Below are 14,277 nucleotides of genomic sequence, written 5' to 3' on the forward strand. Positions count from 1 at the left end.
AATACAGGCAACATACCCTACTCTGTTCTATATTATTTATTTATAGAGCACACAAAGCAAATTCACACACTTTTTTTGTTACAAATGAACCAAAAGCACAATTTTCCACATTTAATGTCCAAAACTTTTTTACGTTCAAATTAATCATGTTTGTAATTTGACTTTTGGATTATAAAACAGCTCAAACATAGAACAATGTAAGAATGAACTCCATAGTCACTGAATTATACCATGCTTTATAGGGAAATAATGCACACTCTGGAATGCCCTTCTAGCCTATCAGAATTGAATATTCAACAATGCCATGCTTTAATTAAGCAATAAAGCTCGAGGGGGTGTGGTATATGGCCAATATACCATGGCTTAGGGCTGCACAACGCAATGGTAGAGTGCTTAGATACAGCCCTTAGCCATGGTATTTTGGCCATTTACCACACACCCCTGAGGTGCCTTATTCCAATTATGAACTATTATAAATAAATAACTTGATTTATTGAATGACTCATTTGTAAAAGAGAAAGCATGGTTATCACATTAAAACCTACTTAATGGATCAGTTTCACAGACCCAGATTAATAAATGGGCCATTCCACGCCAGGAATTCCCAAAGATGTTTTGAGTATCTCCGATTGTTCAGGAAATTCTCACATATAAATCTCATTGGGAGGAAGGATGTTTGATACGCTTTTAAAAATTTGTATCAGAAACAATTTGGGGGGGAAATCATGGTGAAACTGGCTATTTTAGGTCCTTTTTAGACCTATACATGCATATTGTGAGACGCTATCATACATGAACCGCATATGATACAGACACCATCTTGGTGTAATTTTACCTCTTATAATGTGGTCTAAAATATGGATTATGTCTAGATTCTGGAAAAAACAATTGACATTAACATTAAAGATATTAATATCTCAAAAGTACCTTTTGATTTAGCTTAATCTTTTAGATATTGTTTGGAACAATATACTCGTCAAACATGTGACATTTCCGGAGTGGGTGCTCTGCTACCTTTGACGATATGAGTCATTTTATAGATAGACATTTACATTATAGGTTTTTAAACAATCACATTCTGCAAATCACCAGCAGAGGGAGATCTCTTTTGGATCCATCTTCCCATTCACTGTATTGGTGCTGCTCATAAAATAGATCATAACTTTAAAAGTATTATAGCACCCACTTTGTAAATTGGATGTACTAGTCGAGTATATTGTTCCAAACAATGTCTTAAAATTAACATATTAAATACATGTATGTGAAAAATTGTATTTCAGAACCTAGTCATGCTCCATATTTTAGAGCCCATTATAAGGTGTATAATGACATCAAGATGGTGTCTGTCTCGTGTACGGTTCAGTAATCATAGGGTCTTATAGGGGACATGTATAGGTCCAAAAAGGGGGTGAAATGGCCACTTTCATAATGATTTTCTCAAAAAATGGTATGTGATACAAATACATGTAAAATATAATTCATCCCAATTAGGTTTCTATGTGAGAATTTGCAGAAAAACAAAGACCTAAACGTTTAATTTCATGGCCAAACAAAATCCCAGATTTAAACCTTAGCCTATGTTCTGTGATTCAATATTTCCAGAGGAAGATTATTAATCATAGTCCAGGAATAATTGATGCAATGTACTGAATATGAAGTCAAGGTGCCATTATAATATTTATTAAATCTGATATTAATCTGTGTCCATGAAGCTGGTCCTTTATCTTCCTTTTTATCTTAACACAATGTCTTATAACTGCGATTGTTTCATCCTTTATCCACACAACTTCAAAGACCTTACAGCTTGTTGGGCTTTGAGACAAATATCAGCTGCCCTCTGTCTGAAAACAGACTGACCGATACCCAGGTTTACAGTGGTGACAAGCATGTAGAGAGAGACGACTGTGTGGAAAATATTCAAATTATTGTCAAAATCTGAACTAGGTGAAATTTTGGAGCTGATGAATTCAATGACGATCTACAGAGCACAAAGGAAGTAGAGAATTCCCTGCAGGATCCCAGTGATGGTGACCCTCATCTGACTGTACAGTCAGGGAGAGGAGAAGGGGGTGCCACTCTCTTTCATGACAAAGACATGCCTCCTTTGTTTAATAAAATAACATAAAACCAAAATGTATTCGTCACGTTTCCTAAACAAGAGGTGTACTTACGGGTCCTTCCCAACAATGCAAAGAAAGAAATAATAGAAAAGTTAAACACATAACTATTTAGCAGTCATATGGCTTGGGGGTAGATGATGATTTTGATGTTCCTCTTCACCCAGAAGCGCACTAGCTGGGCTGGGACAATCTGGGTGTAGTATAAAAAACCTGCCAATAGAGGTTGAAATACTGGAGGATAAAGTGTACCCCACATTCAGAGAAGCAGCAAAGCAGAGCTCCAACTGTTCAGTGAAGAGGAATCCAAACAAACATTTCACTGCAATAAGAGAGACCACGTAAACAGTGGTGCAGCAAAGCAAGAATCCCAGGAGTATCTTTATAGGATGTTTCAGTCTCTCTGCCTCACGGTGGACAGAACAGACAGAAAGCAAAAAACAAGTTGGCCAATATAGGCCTATTGACTATGGCAAAGGCCAAGATATCCATCTTGATTTAGACATGTTGCATGGAACATGTTCGCAGTGATATCTCCTCTCTCAGCTTCTAGGTGCTTAAATGCTCAACACCTCACCAGTGCCAAGGGTTTCAGGGGAGTCTCACTCAGGCAACAAAAGAACAAAGTAAAAGTAGCATAAACTATTTACATTGTAACTTTTTATTGGGGCCTGATAGACTACAACAACAATTCTGAAGGGATCTTGTCCATCTCACAGATTCACAGTTTGAGGTATATCTATTAGGGAAGCACGGTATATCGTCCTTCATATTGGTATCAGATGATAATGGCTTAAAAATATAATATCATTACTGAATCACCTGGAATGAGTTATCCCTCTTTTTAATGTTTCTCTGCAAAACTGATAGATGCCCAACTGAAGGAGTATATGATTGAAAAACACAAATGAAATAGTGTAGCACATGCTGGGGTATGGAAAATACCTTAAATGTACCATTACCTGGTTTGCATCTCGGATAAAGATGGAAAACACAGGGCCAAGTCAACCAATCAACCAAAATGTAATTTTAAATAAATTAAACCCCTATATAACTCGTTTGTAAAATTGAAAATAGGTTATCACATTATATCTACATTACGGGCCAGATTAAATAAAGCGAACTAACTACCACTTTAAAATATTCACCTCTCATGGACAGCAACGAGTAGCTGATGCCATTTCACATTATTGTAGTTATGGGATTTCTGATATTACTTTAATGTCAATCAACTGTATTTCAGATTTGCTGTTGTAGTGTCAGTAACATTCATCTCAGACACCCAGAACTAAAATCTTGCGTAATTACGTCAGATGCTCAATTCAATTCTGGGGGAGACATGGTGTATAAAATGTACTAACGAGACTAGCAAAGTCTCCAGCTCTATAAACCGAAACTCTCAACCAGTTTCGGGCAAGTCTGCAGCCAAATGTCCCTTTACCTTTAGAAATTAGAAAGACTCAAGCACCTGTAAAATCATGATTTGTTCAAATCATCAGTGACGCAAAATCTGCATACTGGAACAAAGTTCCTTGTTAGTCGTTCCTCATCTGTCAACAGATGCTACTACCATTTATATTACTTGTATATGTGCAAGAGAGATTACAGTACCACAGTGACAGTATCATCCACACAACTTCAATGACCTTGCAGCCTGTTGAGCTTTGAGCCAAATATCAGCTGCCCTCTGTCTGAAAACAGACTGACCGATACCAAGGTTAACTGTGGTGCCAAACATGTAGAGAGAGATGACAGTGTAGTAAGTATTATAGTCAAATTTTATAGAGGAGGGGTAATTGTCGCTGAAGATATTAAGGAAGATCCACAGAGCACAAAGGAAGTAGAGAATTCCCTGCAGGATCCCAGTGACGGTGACCCTCATCTGACTGTGCAGGCGGGGAGAGGAGAAGGTGCTGCCGCTCTCTTTCATGCTCTTCATGTGTCTATGCAGATAACACACTGTGACCCAGCTCGACCCCACCATCACACACAGACAAAAAAACATGTAGATCATTTTGGAATAGAAACACACCAGGACAGTGTAAGACAGTCCATCTGAAACAGTGTCGTTTGTTGATGGGTAAGTGATGTTAGCGTTTTCTTCTGTAATGATGAGATAATAAACGTCTAATGCCAAGCCAAACAGAAATCCAACTCTGTCGACAAACAGGCCCCAGTAAATGATGATTTTGATGTTCCTCTTCACCCAGATGAAGAGAGCTCGCCAGGCTGGGACAATCTGGGTGTAGTAGAAAAAATTCAGCCAAACAGAGGTTGACATGCTGGTAAATGCAGCAAACGATACAAATGCATCAACATACCGGAACTCTGTGCTTTTAGAGAGTAGCCACAAGCATTCCGCCGTGATAAGAGAGACCAGGAAAATTGTGGTGCAGCAAACCAAGAATCCCAGGAGTAACTTCACAGGCTGTTTGAGACCCTCTCTGCCTCGCGGTGGACAGAAAAGGCAGAAAGCAAAAAACAAGTTTGCCAATATGTTGAGAATAGCCAGATGCCCATTGACTATGGTATAAGCCAATTCATCCATCTCAATATAGGTTGACGACATTTCGGAAAATCCAGATGTTTACTGTATGTTTACAGGGAGTTACTCTGGTTGCTCAAGTGATGGAAAAGAAACCCTGTCAATATCTGAGGGTATGAGGCACAAACAATTAATACTAATTCAAATAGAACCTATTTACATTGTAAATATGTAAATGATTGGTCAGCAACAGAAACCAAAAAGGAAGGAATATTTGAATGTAGCATTGTATAAGCTTCCCGAATGGTTAAAAAATAGCTAATTTGCTTTTGTTGTGGTATAGATGTGTCTTTATGATACGGACCTGTGGACAGGAATAACCTGGGTGTAGTATAAAGAAATCCTCCAAATGGAAGTTGGAAGTAGATAAATCAAGTCAAATTGCATGTGTTACGTGTACCGAACCCAACAGCTGTAGACCTTACAGTGAAATGCTTACTAACAATCCCTTAACCAACCATTTTAGGGGTTGGATCAGCTTTAATATTGCAGATAGATTGTTGCTTCCATCAAAGTAATTGTCTGCATCATTTCCAATCCCCCATATATTTTTGGTGTAAATATATCTACATACATACATACATACATACAATGGGGCATAAAAGTATTTAGTCAGCCACCAATTGTGCAAGTTCTCCCACTTAAAAAGATGAGAGAGAGGCCTGTAATTTTCATCATAGGTACACTTCAACTATGACAGACAAAATAAGAAAAAAATTCCAGAATATCACATTGTAGGATTTTTAATGAATTTATTTGCAAATGATGGTGGAAAAGAAGTATTTGGTCAATAACAAAAGTTTCTCAATACTTTGTTATATACCCTTTGTTGGCAATGACAGAGGTCAAACGTTTTCTGTAAGTCTTCACAAGGTTTTCACACACTGTTGCTGGTATTTTGGCCCATTCCTCCATGCAGATCTCCTCTAGAGCAGTGATGTTTTGGGGCTGTTGCTGGGCAACACGGACTTTCAACTCCCTCCAAAGATTTTCTATGGGGTTGAGATCTGGAGACTGGCAAGGCCACTCCAGGACCTTGAAATGCTTCTTACGAAGCCACTCCTTCGTTGCCCGGGCGGTGTGTTTGGGATCATTGTCATGCTGAAAGACCCGGACACGTTTCATCTTCAATGCCCTTGCTAATGGAAGGAGGTTTTCACTCAAAATCTCACGATGCATGGCCCCATTCATTCTTTCCTTTACACTGATCAGTCGTCCTGGTCACTTTGCAGAAAAACAGCCCCAAAGCATGATATTTCCACCCCCATGCTTCACAGTAGGTATGGTGTTCTTTGGATGCAACTCAGCATTCTTTGTCCTCCAAACACGACGAGTTGAGTTTTTACCAAAAAGTTCTGTTTTGGTTTCATCTGACATTCTCCCAATCTTCTTCTGGATCATCCAAATGCTCTCTAGCAAACTTCAGACAGGCCTGGACATGTACTGGCTTAAGCAGGGGGACACATCTGACACTGCAGGATTTGAGTCCCTGGCGGTGTAGTGTGTTACTCATGGTAGGCTTTGTTACTTTGGTCCCAGCTCTCTGCAGGTCATTCACTAGGTCCCCCCATGTGGTTCTGTGATTTTTGCTCACCGTTCTTGTGATCATTTTGACCCCACGGGGTGAGATCTTGCGTGGAGCCCCAGATCGAGGGAGATTATCAGTGGTCTTGTATGTCTTCCATTTCCTAATAATTGCTCCCACAGTTGATTTCTTCAAACCAAGCTGCTTACCTATTGCAGATTCAGTCTTCCCAGCCTGGTGCAGGTCTACAATTTTGTTTCTGGTGTCCTTTGACAGCTCTTTGGTCTTGGCCATAGTGGAGTTTGGAGTGTGACTGTTTGAGGTTGTGGACAGGTGTCTTTTATACTGATAACAAGTTCAAACAGGTGCCATTAATACAGGTAATGAGTGGAGGACAGAGGAGCCTCTTAAAGAAGAAGTTACAGGTCTGTGAGAGCCAGAAATCTTGCTTGTTTGTAGGTGACCAAATACTTATTTTCCACCATAATTTGCAAATAAATTCATTAAAAATCCTACAATGTGATTTTCTGTATTTTTTTTCTCATTTTGTCTGTCATAGTTGAAGTGTACCTATGATGAAAATTACAGGCCTCTCTCATCTTTTTAAGTGGGAGAACATGGACAATTGGTGGCTGACTAAATACATTTTTGCCCCACTGTATCTCTCTGGCATATTACATAATTTATGCAGCAGCATACAAGACATTTTTGGACTCACCTTGTTGTCCTCACTTGAACCAGAAGGTGACGAGGGGGCAAATTTTGCCATCAAACTTTGTCATCAAAGTCTGGCATTCTCTGGGTTGATGGTGCTTTCATGACAACTGGGATCTCGGAAGAAAACATGGTCGAATCATGACGACAGTGATCTTCAGGTTGGAGCTCTAGAAAAATGCTCAAGTACCTGACTTGGAATTCCGAGTTGAATGACCGTTCAAAATGTATTTTCCCAGTCGGAGCTAGTTCCCAGTTGAACTCACTGAAGTCTGAGATTTCCCAGTTCCAGGTTTCCAGTTGTTTTGAATGCAGCAGAAGTCATGCTGGATTGAGAGCATGGCCAATGTATTCAACCTTTTAGGTGAATTATATCCTAAAAAAAACATTATAGCTCCATTATTGTCTTTACATGCCTGTACCAACATTAGCTTAGCCTATATTGTTGAGCAATTGACACTAAGAAAACTCTCGACAATGCAAAACACAAACTCACCTCTTTTACCAACCTAATTTGATCCAAATCAACCCGTGCCACAGTTCTGACCTCCTCTGTCCTGCGCCCAGTGTTGAAAGAGCCAGCTGTCTTATTCCCTTTCCTCGAGCTGACGTAATAACTGTCAAAAGAGTTTCCCTTTTCAAACAGCGAGCCCGTCCACAATGAATCAAAACATTTTGACGGTAAATTAACAAAGATGTAAACAACTCCATCATTTGTGCTGTATTCAACCTTTTCTGGCCGATGGTGTCACGTCTGCTCCCGCTCCTCCCTTCCCCTGGCGCTTGAGGGTGCCAGATTACCCTTCATCATACGCTCCTGCCAACATCACTCACACCTGTCCGCCCACCTCACTCGCTTCAGCGTTATTGGACTCACCTGAACTCACTTATCACCTGTCATTTCCTCCCCTTGTCACGCCTTGGTCATTGTATTTTGTGTTTTTGTTATATGTTTGGGTAGGCCAGGGTGTGACATGGGTTTATATGTTGTGATTCGTATTGGGGTTTGTATTATTTGGGATCGCGGCTGATTAGGGGTGTTGTTAGGCTTGGCTGCCTGAGGAGATTCTCAATTAGAGTCAGGTGCTTGTCGTTGTGTCTGATTGGGAACCGTATTTAGGTAGCCTGAGTTCGCTTTGTATTTTGTGGGTGTTTGTTCCTGTCTCTGTGTTATAGTCACCAGATAGGCTGTAATTAGTTTCACGTTCCGTTCTGTTGTTTTTGTATTTAGTTTCAGTTATTTTCATGTACCGCGTTTTTCATTTATTAAAGGCATGAGTAACCAACACGCTGCATTTCGGTCCGACTCTCTTCATTCAACAGACGAACGCAGTTACAGAAACACCCACCTCTCACGGACCGAGCAGCGTGTGAACTGGCAGGAGCTAAAGGAGGACGTTATGGACGGTAGAGGCATGGAGTATACGACGTGGGAAGAAATCAACAGGTGGGCGGCCGACCCAGAGCGAGTGCAGGAGCCTGCCTGGGATTCCCTGCAGCAGTGCGAAGAGGGCTATAGATGAATGGAGTCAAAAAGGAAAACACAGCGACGCAGAGCGAAAACCGAAAGTAACCCCCAAATATTTATTGGGGGAGAGCGCAGAGAGAGAGTGGCTGAGTCAGGAGTCAGACCTGAGCCTACTCTCCCTGTTAATTGTGAGGAGCAGCAATATAAGGACTTCTGGTCTTGGGAGATGATATTAGACGGAAAAGGACCCTGGGCACAGCCGGGAGAATATCGCCGTCCCAAGGAAGAAATAGATGCGGATAAACCGGAGAGGCACTGGTATGAGGAGGCAGCACGGCGACGAGGTTGGAAGCCGGAAAAGCAGCCCAAAAAAATTATTGGGGGGGCTAGAAGGGAGAATAGTTATGCCAGGTAGGAGACCTGCGCAAACTCCCTGTGCTCACTGTTGGGCTAGAGAGACCGGGCAGGCACCGTGTTATGCTATGGAGCGCACGGTGTTTCCAGTGCGGGTGCAGAGCCAGGTGCGGCACATACCAGCCCTTCCTATTGGCCGGGCTAGAGTGGGCATCGAGCCAGGTAAGCTTGGGCAGGCTCAGTGCTCAAGAACTCCAGTGCGCCTGCACGGTCCGGTATATCCAGAGCCACCTCTACACACCAGTCCTCCGGTAGCAGCTCCCCGCACCAGGCATCCTGTGCGTGTCCTCAATCCAGTACCACCAGTTCCAGCACCACGCACCAGGCCTCCAGTGCGCCTCGCCTGTTCAGCGCAGCTAGTGCTTTTCTCCTCTCCTGCGCTGTCGGAGTCTCCCGCCTGTTTAGCACAGCCAGAGCCTTTCTCCTCTCCTGCGCTGCCGGAGTCTCCAGTCTGCCCAGCGCCGCCAGTGCTCCCAGTCTGCCCAGCGCCGCCAGTGCTCCCAGTCTGCCCAGCGCGGCCAGTGCTCCCAGTCTGCCCAGCGCAGCCAGCGCTTTTCTCCTCTCCTGCGCTGTCGGAGTCTCCCGCCTGTTTAGCATAGCCAGAGCCTTTCTCCTCTCCTGCACTGCCAGCGCCGCCAGTCTACCCAGCGCCGCCAGACAACCAGTCTCTTCCAGATCTGCCAGACAACCTGACTCTTCCAGTTCCGCCAGCCAGCCAGGATTTACCGGAGCCTACTACCTGCCTGAGCTTCCTCTCAGTACTGGGCTTCCTCTCAGTACTGGGCTTCCTCTCAGTACTGGGCTTCCCCTCAGTACCGGGCTTCCCCTCAGTCCCAGGCTGCTTCGGTCCCGAGCTGCCCCTCTGTCCCGAGCTGCCCCTCTGTCCCGGGCTGCCCCTCTGTCCTGAGATGCCCCTCTGTCCTGAGATGCCCCTCTGTCCTGAGATGCCCCTCTGTCCTGAGCTGCCCTCTGTCCCGAGCTGAGCTGCCCCTCTGTCCCGAGCTGCCCCTCTGTCACGAGCTGCTCCTCAGTTATGTGGGGATCTGGGTGAGGACTATTAGGCCATGGTCAGCGGAGAAGGTGGATTATCCCAGGACGCGAAGGGGAGGAAATAGGACATTTATGGAGTGGGGTCCACGTCCCGAGCCAGAACCGCCACCATGGACAGACGCCCACCCGGAACCTCCCTATGCTCTTGAGGTGCGTCCGGGAGTCCGCACCTTAGGGGGGGTGTTCTGTCATGCCTTGGTCATTGTATTTTGTGTTTTTGTTATATGTTTGGGTAGGCCAGGGTGTGACATGGGTTTATATGTTGTGATTCGTATTGGGGTTTGTATTATTTGGGATCGCGGCTGATTAGGGGTGTTGTTAGGCTTGGCTGCCTGAGGAGATTCTCAATTAGAGTCAGGTGCTTGTCGTTGTGTCTGATTGGGAACCGTATTTAGGTAGCCTGAGTTCGCTTTGTATTTTGTGGGTGTTTGTTCCTGTCTCTGTGTTATAGTCACCAGATAGGCTGTAATTAGTTTCACGTTCCATTCTGTTGTTTTTGTATTTAGTTTAATTTATTATTAAAGGCATGAGTAACCAACACGCTGCATTTCGGTCCGACTCTCTTCATTCAACAGACGAACGCCGTTACACCCCTATATTTGTCAGATCCCTGCTCTGATCCCCGCTGCTGCATTGTGTTGTTTATGTCTTTTGAATTTGTTTCTGACGCTGTTCCTGTCTAGTCTCTGTCCGTTATAATTAAATGTTTTACTCCCCATACCTGCTTCGTCTCGCCAGCATCATTCCGCGTGACACATGGTATTGCATGTGAATGTTTATCCTTTTAACCTAGGAAAAGAGACCCTTAAACCCAGACTTGGACCACATACCCACTTCACCGAAAATTGGACTAGTGATTGCTTTTCAACGCTTGCAGTTAGCCACTGATTCCTTGTTGAATTTGCGATTTCCAACTTGTTGTGTAATGTTTATGTCCAATGGCCGATGAGCACCGATACGTTTTATCTATAATTTCTCTTCATATGACAAGGATTGAAAAGGATTTGCCAGTAGATTGTCGACTTGATTCATGATGATGACTGCTTGTTGATATGATCAGTCCAATCAAAGCTACGATAGATATAATGTGATTTGACGTAATTTTATCTGTGGCCAATGACTGAGCATCCTTGGATAGACACTTCTAATGTAACTTTATGGCAGCTCCCAAGGGGCTTGAGTTTTTGAGCTCTTCCCGTAGATTTTTCGGTGACAATAAACTGAGCAAATCACAGCAGCAACTAGAGAACCAACCCCTACACTGTATTGTCTGCTGGCAGCCCCACCAGCACAGAAAGCACCGAGCCAGGCTCGGGCTCTGCCCCACCTGCCCTGAATGACGAGTTGCCGCTGCAGCCCGTGATAAACCTATAGCGGCCTACTATATTGAGTACCCTAACCTGTAGGCTAATCGTATGTTACAGTGGCCAAGTGAAAGTAAATAATAAGCCTATCCAACGGCTGTGGGAGGAATGAACAATGAAACAGGGGTTTTACGCAAACGTGTCTATGGGAGAAGTGGCAACTCAAGGACCATTTCTGCAAATCAGCTAACCGGAGGCACTGTTTGAATATATTCATAGCAGTGGAAGCTGGTGACTTGAATAATTGAGGAGGATGGAAGACCCACGGTATAGGCACGGAATGCACATAGACGACAAAGTGTGTTTCAAAAATTGGCAAAGCTAATTATTTTAACCTAAAGCATTTAATAAAGACATTTATAGTACTGTACAATATTATGGGGAACGGGAATGAGAGGGCTACTTACACAGTGTTGGAAAGGGATCACGGCAGTGATTGAATGAGGGTATGAGTTGAGGTGTTCAGAGGCTTGACCAGTGCAGGACAGGAATTGACTGAGAAGACAAAAAACAATAACACAATACTACACAGTTAGACAAAAGAGCAAATAATGGGTTTTTATTTTTATCTGTTATTTTCCCAGGTAAGTTGACTGAGAACACATTCTCATTTAAAGCAAAACCCTGAGGAATAGTTACAGGGTGAATGAGCCAATTGTTAACTGGGGATTATTATGTTACCGTGATGGTTTGAAGGTCAGATTGGGAATTAAGCCAGGACATTGGGGTTAACTGCCCTACTCTTACAATAAGCACCATGGGATCTTTAATGACCTCAGGGAGTCAAGACACCCATTTAACATCCCCCCACACAGGGCATTGTCTCCAATCACCACCCTGGGGGGTTTTTTAGACTAGAGGAAAGAGTGCCTCCTACTGGCCCTCCAACACCACTTCCAGCAGTATCTGGCCTCCCATCCAGGGAGTGGCCAGGACCAACCCTGCTTAGCTTCAGAAGTAAGCCAGCAGTGAAATGCAGGGTGGTATGCTGCTGGCAATGAAATTAGCTAGTCCAAGCAAGGAGTAAAATCATTGATGTGTAATAATGTGATTGTGTATGTGATTGACTCTACGTACAGTAATGAGAGAACATTGATAGGGGTTCTCACAGTGCTTGGAGAGGAAACATTCAATGTGCCAGTGGATTAGTGGGCACATGAGATGAAGCTTCAGTTCATGTCAGGAGTAATTAATCAGGGAACAGGGAACTTAGCTGTAGATACAAATGGCAGATACATTCCATTCCAGCTGCGCCATCGTAGGTTTGACAAAGAGTGACTTTATGAAGTTACACTCAGACACCTCAAAATTAATAAAGTAAAACACAGACTACGCATCTCGCCCACTTGAAACATCAAAGTAGCCCAATAAACGTTCCTGAGTAAAGCCCTGATCATCCACATACCTGACGATAACTGGCAACTGCAAGCAGACTGGTGTCACAATAGGTCCCAGAGCGGTGGGGCAATTTTTACCCCCTGGCGCCTGGAATTTTTCCTCATATGTTAACCTAACTAGGAAAACTCTGGACCCTATAAGGTATGATCGTAATTAATCAGTTGTAAAACTGTTTTTATATGGGATATGATTGGACCAGTTTTTCCTAATCAAATCACATGGTTTATAAAACTCCTGAGAAAAACCTTGTCAAACTGCAGCTACCTTATATTTGTTCATATAAATTATATTTAGACTAGATTAGCAGGGGGATTTCCTCTACCCAGACACATAGACAACAACTGATAGACAATATAACTCACAGGGCTGAGCTTGCTTTATGCATGTTTGCATCATGCAGGCTTATGCAACTGTAGTGCTTACAAAACATTTACTCACATCAGTCATCACTATTATGTTGATTCATTCATTCCAGTTAATCATTATGGATTAAAAACATATAGGCAGCCTAGCCAGCCCAATTTTGAATATAAACTCAATTTGATTACATTTTCTCCTGACACTCAAATGAACTATAAATACATAACGTTACCAATTGGTTTACCCTGACCAGATGGACAGGGCGCATAGGCTGTAAGCAGCTGCTTTCTTAATAGCCTACAGACTGAAAAATAGCCTCGTTTCTATCCCATACAGCATGTCAGATGTTAATGTTTAGGTGCTGCAACATTTACATCATGAGTTTTTGCTTTTGTCTGTCCGGAGTGATTATGTGTTATCATCTTGCTAAATAAATACCTGAAGAAAGTGGAAAGTCTACTTGAGCGCACAAGACAAAATGTGCTGCGTCAATCTCTCTTCAATCTAACTTTACATGGATAATGCGAAGCTACCATATCATTAAGAATTGTTTTCGATTGTCATCCCAGAAAAGACAGTAGAAAGTTCTGTATGTTCAGCAAGTAAAGCATCGTGATGTGCAATTACCTCTGCAAGCTCCTTGTAGTTTCACTTGTTGGTGGAACTTTCCATCTCATCGTGTCCTCTAAAAGCAAATTATTGCATACCCAAAAATGCAGTGGTGTTGATAAACAGCTTGATAACATCCCTGTTTCTTCTTACTTTCTCATTGAGTTGGGCAGTTTGAATACATACCCAGAAGCTTGAATTTGATGTGGGCATTTATATGTTCCCTGCTTTTGCTGAACGATCGATGTTGAACAATCGATGTTCTTCAGGTCACTGTACCCACTTTTCGACCAAGGCTTTCCAAAAAGCAGGCAAGGCCAGCAATACAGGCGGCTTGATGAAAGGCTCCCTGTTAACCAGCTATACTTTTGATACCAGTTGGTATTGAACACCCTCACCTTTTCATCCTTCTTCATGAAACTGATCTCAGGCAGAGGTCGACCCTCGCTTTTAATTTGCACCTATTCCGTGTACCACAGAGAATGAAAGGGGTTCTTCAACAAAAAGTCCACAACATTTTCGGCAGCGTTGGCCATTCTGTCGGAGAAATCTTCAGACTCACTCTGGTGGCTAGCTAGTGTCATGACGTGGCCCTTTCTGGGTATAGATCGTGGCTTCCCTCTCTCTCTCTCTCTCTCTCTCTCTCTCTCTCTCTCTCTCTCTCTCTCTCTCTCTCTCTTTCCTACACCCAGGTTCTGTTATCTCAGGTCGTA

At 43.0% G+C, this 14,277-nt stretch overlaps 1 long non-coding RNA gene across 1 annotated transcript; it reads right to left on the minus strand.

The window, feature by feature from the left end:
- Nucleotides 1-7,217: 7,217 nt before the first annotated feature.
- On the minus strand, nt 7,218-14,064 carry LOC124044028. Its single transcript, XR_006840420.1, has 4 exons — nt 13,583-14,064; nt 11,605-11,692; nt 7,398-7,518; nt 7,218-7,277 (listed from the first exon to the last, which is right to left on the minus strand). It is a non-coding gene; the product is annotated as an uncharacterized LOC124044028 (long non-coding RNA).
- Between the last annotated feature and the right edge of the window lie 213 nt (nt 14,065-14,277).

The sequence above is a fragment of the Oncorhynchus gorbuscha genome, linkage group LG09, assembly GCF_021184085.1.
Source record: "Oncorhynchus gorbuscha isolate QuinsamMale2020 ecotype Even-year linkage group LG09, OgorEven_v1.0, whole genome shotgun sequence".
Lineage (NCBI taxonomy): Eukaryota > Metazoa > Chordata > Actinopteri > Salmoniformes > Salmonidae > Oncorhynchus > Oncorhynchus gorbuscha.